Below are 13,119 nucleotides of genomic sequence, written 5' to 3'. Positions count from 1 at the left end.
GAGTACAGAGTTGCTAATGTAAAGTTAATTCCTTAGAGGACTAAAGGGAATACATACAAGGCAGTGAGATTTTGTATGTTTATAGCTATGTCTTATTATACTGAGTTTTAGAAGGATAATTCAAGTGATATAAATAGTTGGATAGAAAAGTAACAAATCAGAATAAATAGTCAGAATACCAATGCCATGTTCATCTTTCATAGGTAGTAAAATCAGTTTTGCAAGTGTAACTAACAAATTAGTTTTATCGTGATGACCTTGAATGAGACAAAGAATCCCACAAAATAAACACTGTCTTGTTTTAAAAACATCATGATTGTTAGTGTTAGAGTGACCGCACATGAAAGGAGAGGAACAAAAGTGGAATTTGGGGGAAAAGCTATAAATAACAAGATAAAATAAGAGAACATGCAAAGAAAGACAATATTGATAAGAACAAAAGGACAGGCAGTCAGTGTAGATATTTGGGTTGGGAAGATTCAAAAGGAAAGAAATACCTCCAGAATACTTTCCCTCCTGGGCCACCTGTTGACAAGGTCACCTGTCTTCAGGGAATTGTTCCTCCCAGCAAGGTGTTGTTAAAGAGCACCTCCTGGGAGGCTTTTGGTCACCACTAGGCAGAATGGGAGGAGGGGGCATAGGAAGAAAGGAAACCTGAAATCTATAAAAGGGGCAACATCTCTGGACCCCATTCTCTTCAGAGGCAGCTCAATGTCTCTCCCTCTTTCCCTCTCCCTCTCTCTCTCCCTCCCTCCGTCCCACTCTCTCTCTCCCTCCCTCCCCCTCTCCTCTCTTTCTCTCTCTCCCCCTCTTCCTCCTTCCCTCCCTTCCTTCCTCCCTTCTCTCTGCCTTTTTTTCCTCTGTTTCTTAAATAAAATTTACATTTTGCTCTTGCCTAGGCATTTCTTGGGTGTTTGGTTTATAATCTCCAATATCAGGGGAAAGAGGACCTGATCTTGACTTTCAAGACCAGTTTCAATGTTTTATAAACAACAAATATATATTAAGTCAACTGTGAAAAAGAAACTAAAAAGAAAACTAGTAAGCATTCAATAGACATGTGTCGTCTTTTCATTTTTTTTTAATCTGTGATGAAGTGAAAGCTAAACTCTTTCAGTTGTCTAAATCCAAAGGTGTTAGTATTACTGCAGACATTTGTATCTTAGGGTCTTCCTTAAAGAAAATAAAAGGGATAATGACAGTACAGTATAGCAACAGAATGATGTAATTTTTTTAAGTAACTATGTAGTTTATAAAAACAGGGAAACCTTGAAGGCAGTTAATCAGATATTTTGAATGCTTTTCATGTCAATATACAACAGAGGGAAAGCAAATGGAAAATAGACACCTGGAACAAATTTGTTTCAGCCGGCACCTTTTGCAAACTCGATTTGATTGTTCCTTTCATTGTCTTCATTCAAATGTAAACACATCAGTTTGTCCTTTATAGTGGCTTTATCTCTGTGATATCAAAATATTACTCAGTTTAGTGAAAATCAGTCAGTATAACCAGCTGATGATCATGAAGTCTTTATGGTCATCTCCATGAATGTATAAATGTGTGTGTGTGTGTGTGTGTGTGTGTGTGACTTCTTTAACTGGAGTTTTGAACTTGACAAACCAATGCCAAAATAACTGTTATCTTCATTTTAAACATGTGATGCCTATGAGGAATTTAACAGTTGGTAACTTTTGTGGATACAGTTTTAAATTAATGTTTTTTTAAAATTAGTATTTCATAAGCATTGATTTAAGCTTTCATTCTCCTCTAAGTTTACCATAAAAAGCACCAATTTTTGAGAACTTATTTGTTATTTCTATTGATGATAAAAGACCAAAACTCTCAATGAATCAAAACCTTTTTTGCTTTTAGGATTACTTTTTATTATTTTTTTTTTGTTTGTTTTTGTTTTTTGTTTTATTTGTATGGAGCAGTTGAGAAAATAAAAGTGCTCTTCAATCAATTTACCAATAAATACAAAGAGGTGACTTTGAAGCCAAAATATCTCCACATTAACGTTGCAACTAGGATTCCTCAAACATTGAGACACCTATTATGATTCATATATATATATATATATATATATATATTTTTTTTTAGTTGTAGGCAGACACAATACCTTTATTTTATTTTTATGTGATGCTAAGGATCCAACCCAGGACTTCAATGCATCCTAAGCGAACGCTCTACCACTAAGCCACAACCCCAGCATTGTTATGATCAATAGAGTGCTGTAAAGATAATCAATTTCAATGTTACATGTGGTTAGACATAGATTGGCAAAGTTATATAGACAGAGTAGATGGCTTAGTTATATTCATATTGTAATTCTAAGGATTATTTATGTTGAATCGAATTAATTATATTTATTAGTTCTACTCCAGTCTTTTCTGCAATTTTTATTCACTATTTCCCTTCCTTAAACTACCATTTCCTGTTTCTAGTCTACACCCATGCCATAGAGAGCATACATTTGAATAGTCATGTATCACAGAAGAATATATAGGGTTTATTGTTTCAGTTAACAATAATACTTAATGTGACCTCATGTACATTCTTTTCACTATGCCTAACACATAGTATGTGTCATTTATTTTGTCCTTCCCTAAAGGTGAACATTTAGTTTTCATAATATACTATCAATGTAGAATAATGAACATAATATATGTCTCTATATTAATACTTGCTCTAATGTCTCTTGGATATATTTAGGATGGGATTGATGACAATGTTTCCTGGTTTATTCAGAATTTATGCCAATTATCCCAAGATGTTTATGAAGTATCATGTTGTATGATAAATAGTAAAATCATTCTAGACAGAATGAGTGCATGTTTAATTTAAATACTTCCAAAATGTTCTATATATTATATCTAACATTGTATACTTCTTGCAGAACATGAGGATTTCTATTTCAACACATTCTATCAAGATTTAGCATTAGCTGACTTTCAGATTTTTCCAACTCTGATGGCTATAAGTAGTCCCTCTGCTATTTTAATTTGCATTTTTCTAATTGCTACTGAGATTTGATTGCACTTTTATTTATTTAGTTTAAGCATTTTAGGATTCTCTAGTTTGAATTAACTGTTTATTGCCTATGCCCTTTTAATATTGGTGGGGATTTTTATACCCCAAATATTAATTAACCATCTGTCCAATGGGGATAGTATAAAATAATTTCTTATTATGCTATACATTTATTAATATTGTGTATGATGTTCTTTGTTGAATAAAAAATGTATAATTTTTATGCATTATGTCTGTAAAAACTTTGATCTGTTTTCTCCTTTTTAAAATATTATTTAAGTTCATTCATATTCCAAGGTTGTAAAGTCATTTTCCTATAATTTAGTTATTACTGATCTTAATATTTCTATAATTCACATTCAGATCTTCAATTCATCTAAAGATTACATTTACATAATAATATGAGATGAAGGATAAAATATTATTTTGCTCTACATACTGAAGGAGTTTTCCAAAACCAGCTAAGAACAGTACAATATTTGCATATCAACTTATACTGACCCATGCGTGATACTTGTCCCTACATAAACATGATATTTATTTTGAACTTTTTAATCCATTCTGTTGCTTTATTTTTTCATTTAAATGTCACATTTTTTGTGTTTATGACATTTTAGATTGTTGTAATGTATGTTGTGGGGAGCCTTTGCTAATGGAAATTTTTATTATTTCCAGACCAAGTATTTATGTACACTTAGTTTTCCATTTAAGTTCTATGTGGCTTTTAAGTGTGCTGAAACTCCAGTTGTTAGTATAGACTTGAAATTGAAATTAATCTTGTTTAATTTAGTCAAACTCTCATTATAGACCCAATAAAGTGACCACTGTTTTTTTTTTCAATTTTCTAGATAGATTATTACATCATTGAAAATGTAACAATTTTTAATTTTATTTCTTCAAATTCCTTATTCAGTTTCATGCATTGATTAGGTCAAACAGGAGAAGTAGCAGCAGGAATTATTTTCATATTTGAAATCTTAATGTGATCAGGCTTAAGGATCTTTTTTACCACTTAATTTGTTCTAATACAGTTGTTGAATATATAGACAAGTTTTGCGTTAATGAAAATTTTTATAGTAGTGAGTAAATTTCCTTTTGGACATAGTGGTCATGAACAAATTGAACATTGAATCTGCTTTTATTTATGGTATGATATCTATAGATTTGAACATATTAATTTATTTCCTATACATATGTGTTTCTTGGAAATAAATGTAAATTTTAAACTATATTTGACATATTCATTCTCTTCATATTTTCCCATTCATTGCTTTATGTTATTAGATAGTGTTTTGTGCATATTCATGATTTTTCTTTTATTTACTATCATTTTGTTATTGTCAAAGAATCCTTCCCAACTTTGAATTCTTCAAATGCCCAACAATGATAGTTTCTGAGGATTTTTATCTATGTCAGATTAGTTATCACTCTATCGAAATTGATTCAATTTCCACACATCCATGTGTTTCTCAGCTTTCAAAATTGTATTCTCCTTTTTGTTTTTGTGCAATCTTCCTACTTTGTTTATATCTTTGAAAAATCCTTCATTTTATTTGTTTTAAACTTTAGCAGAATGTCAGGAGGAATAATTATATATATGCCTTTGTTCAATATGTTATTTTACCAAGAATCCCTCACCAGTACTTTTTTTCAAAAAGTTCCTTCCACGTCCTATCACCTATATTTTTTCTCCTTCTTGGGTTTCAAATATATTTATATTAAAATTTTATTCTCTATATCATTTAAATTTTCCATTATTTTTCTCTTTACGCCTCTTGGGAAATGTCATTGAATTATGCTTCCATTTCCTGAAGTAATTATCCAGTCTGTTATGTCTCCAGTTTTTAAAAATTTCTATTTTTATTGCTGATCATCTCTGATGGATTGTTTTTAATACTATGCCTGCTTCATGTTTTACACATAATTAATGTCTCTTTAAACTTCTTGTTACAATTTAATTCATCTTCTCTTGGTCTATTGAATCTTTTTAGTGATTTCTGAGTTCATCATGTGAATTGTTTTATTTATTTTCTTTCCCTGTGGGTCCATATACATTAAGGTATTGCTACCTTGTCTGGTAATAGGTAATTATGAGAAAGTTGGATAGTATAGGCCCTAATTTGAGCCCTTTCCTCTACTGATATCCCTTTTTTCTTTTCCTTTTTTCTCTTTAGCTTCCACATATGAGAGAAAACAAACAATCCTTGAGCTTCTGAGATTTACTTCTTTTGCTCATTATAATGATCTCTAGTTCCATCCATTTTCCTGAAAATGACATAATTTCCTTTTTCTTATGTCCAGATAAACTCCATTGTGTATACATACCGAATTTTCTTTACCCATTCATCTGTTGATGGACACCTAGGCTGGTTCCACAGTTTGTCTATTGTGAATTGTGCTGCTAAAAACATGGGTATGCATGTATAAATGTAGTATGATGACTCTAATTCTTAAGGATAAATAAGGAGGAGTGGTAGAGCTGGGTCATATGGTGGTTCCATGCCTTGTCTTTTGAGGAACTTCCATACTGATTTCCAAGTGAAAATTTACAAATTTACAATTCCACAAACAGGATAAAAGTGTTCCTTTTTTTTTTTATATCCTGTTCAGCATTTATTATTATTTGTATTCTTGATGATTATCATTTTGTGTGACATGAAATCTCATTGTAGTTTTTAATTGCATTTCCCTAATTTGTATAGATTGTGAACATTTTTCATATATTTGTTGGTCATTTATATTTCTTTTTTTAACAAATGTCAGTTTAATTCATTTGCCCATTTATCAATTATGATACTTGTTTCTTTAGTGTGAAGTTTTCTGAGTTAATTATATATTCTAGATATTAATCCTCTGTCAAGAGTAGCTAGCAAAGATTTTCTACCATTCTGGAGGTTTTCTCGTCACATTCCTAATTGTTTCCTTTCCTGTACAGAAGATTTTTTATTTTCATTCCAAAACTTGATAGATTCTTTCAATTTTCTTCCCCCTGAAGGCTTTATCTATTTATTTCCATTTCAATCAGTAATGTGAAAGAGTTTATAGTCCTCCATACCCTTTATGAGCATGCATAATCCTTTAAAATTGTGCCAATCTATAGGATAAAAAAATCAACATGGCTTTGTTTTTTAAATTTTCATTTTTCTGATTACATGTAATATTAAACATAGATTTGTACTTTTTTTACTTCTGTATTCTTTTGATTTTGCTATTTCTATTTTTATGCCTGAAATAACTATAATTTATCAAAGATGCAAAACAGATGTTTTAAAAAATTCATTTCATTCACTTTAGAAAAATAGTTCTAGAGATTGCTCTTCATTTAAATCTATAGAAAAAGCTAATTTCTCTGTGCTGTTCTTAATTTTTTTCCTTTTCTTTGTTAATTCTTGAGTAAGGAGAAGTTTTTGGAGCCCTACTATATCCTGCAATGTTTTGCTTATAAAATCTTATAAAACCTTACTCCTAGATCTAAAATTGAGCAGTTAATTACAAGTATTGAATAGATATACAGTTACAGTTGTTCTGCTGGATTGCTGAAGGCTTGTGTCCTCTCTCACATAGTTGGTTCTCTGACTCTTTGAGAGATAGAATATGTAAAAGAAAATTGCCTGGATACACAAATCAGAAAATTTCCTACTTTTTCTGTTGCCTCCAATGATTTATTTGTTGGAAATAATATTCCAGGGTACAATGAATGATGAACAATTATTATTCTGCTTTTTATTTATAAAAGAAAGGAAGGAAAGTTTATATAAAACACTTTTTCTAAACAATCTGCTATGTGATAGTAAGGTCATATTTGGTAATACTTTGCAAGACCTGTCTTGAGTGTTTTACCTCTTCCTAACTTGTCTTCCATACTATTAAAATAATTTAACAAGAATTGTCAAGATAGATCAAACCATGTTGAAGAAGTTCCCATATCTAAATATATTGTTTCCTGTCAGAAGGTGATAGAGTAAGTACTCAATGATTTCTCACATAGCATTTATTTTTTTACTTATTGGTGTCCTAATCTAATTTTAATGTGATTAGATTTGCATGTATTTCTTCTACCTTCTCATATTTCTACCCTCTCACTTGAGCCTCCCTTAATCTACATACACTTTGTAAGAAACTTTTCATAAGATATTACTTGAATTTTCATCTATTAAATCTTGTAAGCATTCTAAAGTACATAAGACAATATATATCTGAATTAAAATGAAATTTTGATAATAATCCATGTGATTGGTATATGAAAATAGACTAAAATAGCAACTCTGCTGTAGAAGTGTTTTCATTAGAATAAAATATATATCGATACAATGAATCTCATTTTTCTTCAAATTTTTCATGCAATGACAAAAATAGTTTGTTTCTGTGACCATTATATTTAATTGTATTTGATAATTTTAAAGACTTTTCCAAAAACTGATATCAAATAGATTCAACTTTATAGTTATGATCTGGTAGAAACTTCTCCTAATCTTCTAGGTTTCATGTATGGTCACTTAAGAATCAACAGCGTGCTGCAAGGCTGAGGCAGGAGGATTGCAAGTTCAAAGCTAGCTTCAGCAACTTAACAAGGCTCTAAGCAACTTAGCAAGTAGCAAGACCCTGTCTCTATATAAAATATAAAAAAGGATAGTGGATGTTGTTCAGTGGTTAAGAGCCCCTGGGTTCAACCCCCAGTACCAAAAATAAATAGATAGATAGATAGATAGATAGATAGATAGATAGATAGATAGATAGATAGATAGATAGATAAGATAACCAGTATCATAAGGGGGCTTCTGACCAAAGTATCCTAAAATGGTTCTTGCTGCAAATAGGCCAGGGTTTCTAAGAGTTACTAAACATCACCTGGGGGATGTTGGAAGATGAAGAACCCAATCAGCTACCAAGTGAAACGTATTTAGCACGGTTCTTGATAATGTGAGCATTTACTTATTGTACATTAATGGTGGTATACAGTATCTCCATCTTAAAATTAAAGTTCAGTATTTATTAGTCCTTCTGCCCAATGGAATTGATTCTTATTTCAGAATAATCATGAGTTCAACAAGTACTCGAAATAATTGGTTAAAAAATATCCAACTCTTTCTGCTGGTGGAATCAGGGAAAACATAAACATTTTCTATTAGAGAAGAAGAGAATTAATCTTACTTTGTCTACTTATCTTTCTACTGTCTGGAACATCAAAAGCAATTAAGAAGGAATAATTTAATACACTGCCTCTTGAAGAAAAAAAAAGAAATATCTTATTCTTTTTAGTGCAAGGTTAATGAGGTCCTGGTACTTCATTTGTGAAAAAAATAAGAAGTTTGAGATGTTGAGAAAATAGCTCACTGTAGTTTGTGGCAGTGCAATGATTCTACTAGCTATAATTTTTTAAAAAATACATATGTCTGTATGCATGTGACCTGTGTTGTTAACTAATAATGTAAATACTTCAAACCTTGGAGAAGAAAGCAAGGGTGTCATATTTAATTCCACTGTTATGATATTTGAAGTGGATTCCATTCAAATATATTAAATACACAGTAGAACTAAACAAAAGAAAATGGTAAACACAGAGAGATTTGACATTTTATTCTCTAGCCCTTGTTTTTTTGTTAATTCCATCCTTCACAAGGCATGTGATTTTCTTTCAGTCAGAGGGGAGCAGTAAAGAAATTAACCAACCAGAAAGTGTCTATGAAAGTAACAGGAGGGAATTCTCTACCTTATACACCATAGGGAAATAATCTTTTATGAAACTATGCCAAAATTTGACAGAAAACACCTTTATATTTATAATTAAGTTGTAATAACTTTGTGTTACTATGATATTACAGTTATGCTATGTCTCTTATTTCATTATAAATTCTGGAACACACATGAAAATTTAGGCTAAAATCTCATAATGAAGAACCTACTAGATATTCATATTATTCCCATTTAATAATTCATTGGAATGGCAACATTAATACTAATTCAAAAGCCTAGTGCATATCAGCTCAACCTTTTGCTGATTATCAGTAATTTAGAACTGATACAAATAAAGTATCAACATCTTGTTAGTGGGGAAAAAGACATTTGACCTGTAAAATTTCCTAATATTATGAATTGACAATTAATTAATGAAATTTGTTTATTATGCTTGAATTAATCATAAAATGTTAGTTGAATTGAGAAGTAAATGCCAATGCTATTCTTTGAGGATCAGTTCTAGGACCTGGAGAAGTAGGTTTATGAGGATTTCTATTAGGAGTCATTTATAATGCCATACAGCACACCAGTCTACAGCTTAATTTAAATAAACTTGGAAGACAGCAACATTGACCCAAAGGACTTTTGTATTTAAAATTTGTAATGAATATTTGTTTCTTCAGGTCAAGTTTCCAGAATCCAAAGTCATAGAAAAACTTGGAATAAATGGTAGATTTCAAGTACATTGCTAGAACTTTGTCAGTCAGACTCAGGCATTTTAATCACCATAGGTTTGAAAGCTTCTTTTATTTAGAAATGAAATTTATATATTTTGTCAGTGACAAAACGAAAGAGTTTCATTAAAATCCAGCAGCAAAATACATGGTCAGGGTTTAGAATATGAATGTATAATATATATAAAAATCACATTTTGTAGCTCTCAAGTGGAATATTTTATTCATAATCAAGTGTATTCCACACATAACTGTACAAAAGTATGTGTAACTGCATAATATATAATACATGTATTATGTGTTTAATGTATGTCAAAATCAATATACTTATGAATTAAACTTGTACATCCTTAAGTATGGTACATCAGTGTGTAAACTTCTGATTAATTCTTTTTGTTGCATTCTAATTTCCTACTCAAACATTTTATGTTTACATATTTAATGAATATCTGTAGAAGATCTCTAAATTAGAAAAATGATAAATGGCACTTTGAAGATTAATGTATGAAAATAGTTACTTGAAATTGTCTCTAAAACTTCTGATGATAAAAGAATGCCAAATTTCCTCACTTCTTCAGTAAACAAAACTATCCTTGTGAATTTTAGATGATTTTGTTATGGATAAAATTATAAATTTAAAATTTTTCATTCAGGACAAAATATTCTTTCTTATTCGTATTGTGAGAAGGTTGTTACAAAATTTAAAAACAAAGAAAAATAGCCTGGTGTGTTATCACCTTGGTAACAAGTAGGATAGATCTACAAAGATTGTTTCAACCTTTGAAAGAATCAAAAATTAGATTCAGTAAGCCTGCCAAAAGTATGAAAACTCTATAGAAAATCTGTGAAATATTACCATCCTTTAATTTAAAAATAATGTATGAAAGGGGAAAAAGAGGAAAAACTATCTGAAGATTTCATATATAACTAAGAAAATTATTAGCAAAGGAAGGAGAATCCATCAAACCCAAGACAAGTTTGAATATATAATTTTCTTCTCCAAAAAGCCTCCACAAGTCTCAGAAGATCATAAACAACATATGAATAAATTTAAGGATGGATATTGTAAACTATCTGATAGATCAATAAACTCTTATTTTGTATATTAGTAATGCAACGTTCTTTCTTATATTAAATCAACCTCAGGATAATAAGTTTGTGTTCACTATTTTCACTTCTACTCTTATTACACATATTGCTTTGTTTCCAGTCACTCTATAGGTAGCTCACCTTGACATGTCTCCAAATTGTGCATTTTCCTCTAAAAATGTGGCACACAGTTTTAGCTCAGGAAATAATTGGGTTGATGAGGGAAAAATCCTCTGTGATTTCACTTTTTATTTTTTAATGATAGTACAAAATATATTTATAAAGTTTTTGTGGTTGTTTTCATTTTTTTCATGTTTACCTAAACAAAGTCTTGGTGAAAAAAGAACACACCTTTATTATGTGTAATTTTTTGGAAGAATGAACTAAAATAAGGAAAATTTTGAAATTAGAAGTTAGATTTACTGAATGACCATGAATATTCAAGGATAGCCAGTTGCATATTCTTAATATTTATTTCATGTTTTAAAAAATGTTCTAAATTATCATTTAGTAAGTACTGTTCCAGGCTAATTTGCAAATATGAAGGAACTTTGACATGTTGCAAGGAATGGTGAATTACACAACATAAGTATTAATAATGAAAACTTACTGGAAATTATAAAATATTAGCATCATATTTAAACAGTATATTTAATTCTCATTAAGCTCAGAGAAAAATTGTCATTTAAATGAGAAATTTTATAAACATCAATATTTATGATCTTTCAGAAAATACAACCGCATTATTATTAGCAAGAATGAACTTCTACTGTAATGCACTAAATAATCATCACAGATATTATTCTTTTTTGCAAAAAAGTGGGATAAGACGATTATGTAAAACTTTAAAAAAATAATGCCTATATTGCTTAAAAATCATTTATTACTAAACTGTCTTTGGTCAAGACAAGGATGCAATACTCACAAATGTAGGTTAGATTTGAATAGTTCTTTGTGACAGCAGACATTTTCCAGTCTCACGAAATAGTTGCTATAATAAAACACTAGTTGCTTTTGATTTGTGTAGTATCATTGAAATATAACACTGGAGAAAATTTACAACAGCGTTGCAAAGCGTGGACTTAGAAGATTTAATCTTCTGTGTCCATGGGTTCTGCACTGGTATCATTGGTTTGTTTCCTGACAAGCCATCCTTAGTACCACCCTATTTTTATTTTATTTTTGTTATTTTTAATTATGCATGACAGTATAGTTTGATATATTTATACAAACATGGAGTACATTTTATTCTAATTAGGATTCCAGTCTGGTGGTTGCCCATGATGTAGATAGAGAGTCACTGTGGTGTATTTATATATTTACATAGGAATGTTATGTCAGATTCATTCTACTGTCTTTCCTATTCCTGTCCCCCTCCCTTTCATTCATTCCCCTTGGTCTGATCTACTGAACTTCTATTCTTTCCCTCCCACCCTTGTTTTGTGTTAGCATCTGCATAGCTGAACATTTGACCTTTGGTTTTGGGAGATTGGCTTATTTCACTCAGAATAATAGTCTCCAGATCCATCCATTTTCCAGCAAATGTCATAAAGTCATTCTTTCTTATGACTAATATTTCACTATGTATATATACCACATTTTCAGTATCACTCTAATGTGTTAACCATTACTACTGCAGCACTCCAACCAAACCAGTATAAGTGCACTGAGAATTCTGGCCTGCAACTGGCAATACATGAAAAGACAATTGCACGTCCATATGCTGCTGGTGAATACGTTGCTGCTCTGTTTACACTTTAAGTGATGTGATGAACAAAATTATATGATGAAACAATAATGCAATGAAAGGTTACAAATTAATTTTTGGACTGACAAAAAATAGTGCAATGATTATGCCTTGGTGATAAATATGCAGTGAAATATGGTAAATTGGAAGTAATCTATTTAGAAAAATCTAATTTGAGATTTAATTTTATTTATATTATTTTAGAGAAGGAAACGTTTATTTTGGCTCATGGTTTCAGAGATTCAGCCCATGATAGGCCAACTCCATTGCTGTGGCCTGAAGTAAGGCAGAACATCATGGTGGAAAGGTGTTGGAGAAAAGCTGGAAGGCTGCATTCCTGGTTGCTCTGTGTCTTGGGATTCAAGCAGCAGGAATAATGCTTCCCAGCAAGTATGTAATTGGAAACACTGACATATTTGCACAGAAAGTCTTTCTTCAAGATTTCCAGCCTTAAAATAAGTGAATGAGGGCAAGGAACTTCAGGGTTCAGTACTGCAGTTTTCTCCCAAGGAATAACTAAGACCTGATCTTTCCTAAAACTCTTTAAGCTGAAGCTGTATGACTTGATACAAATTTCAAGGGACAAACTTCATGTCTGAAACTTCACCAAACTACCCAGTGCCATAGCCAGAGAATTTTGAACTAGAGATTTTAAAAGAAAACAATTTTACTAGTTGCTTATGTTTACCAAAAGCAATGTTACTATACAATTTGTATAATTTATTTCAGTACCATGAAGTCTGTTTCATTTGGTCAGTGGTGATTTTTGTAGTATTTTGTAAGTCCTTTTCTCCTTTTTAAATCTCATGACTCTCTTAAACTACAGCAATGTTTATCAATAT

This window comes from Sciurus vulgaris, assembly GCF_902686455.1.
Source record: "Sciurus vulgaris genome assembly, chromosome: X".
NCBI classification, from domain to species: Eukaryota; Metazoa; Chordata; class Mammalia; order Rodentia; family Sciuridae; genus Sciurus; species Sciurus vulgaris.
This window is presented reverse-complemented; position numbering follows the sequence as displayed.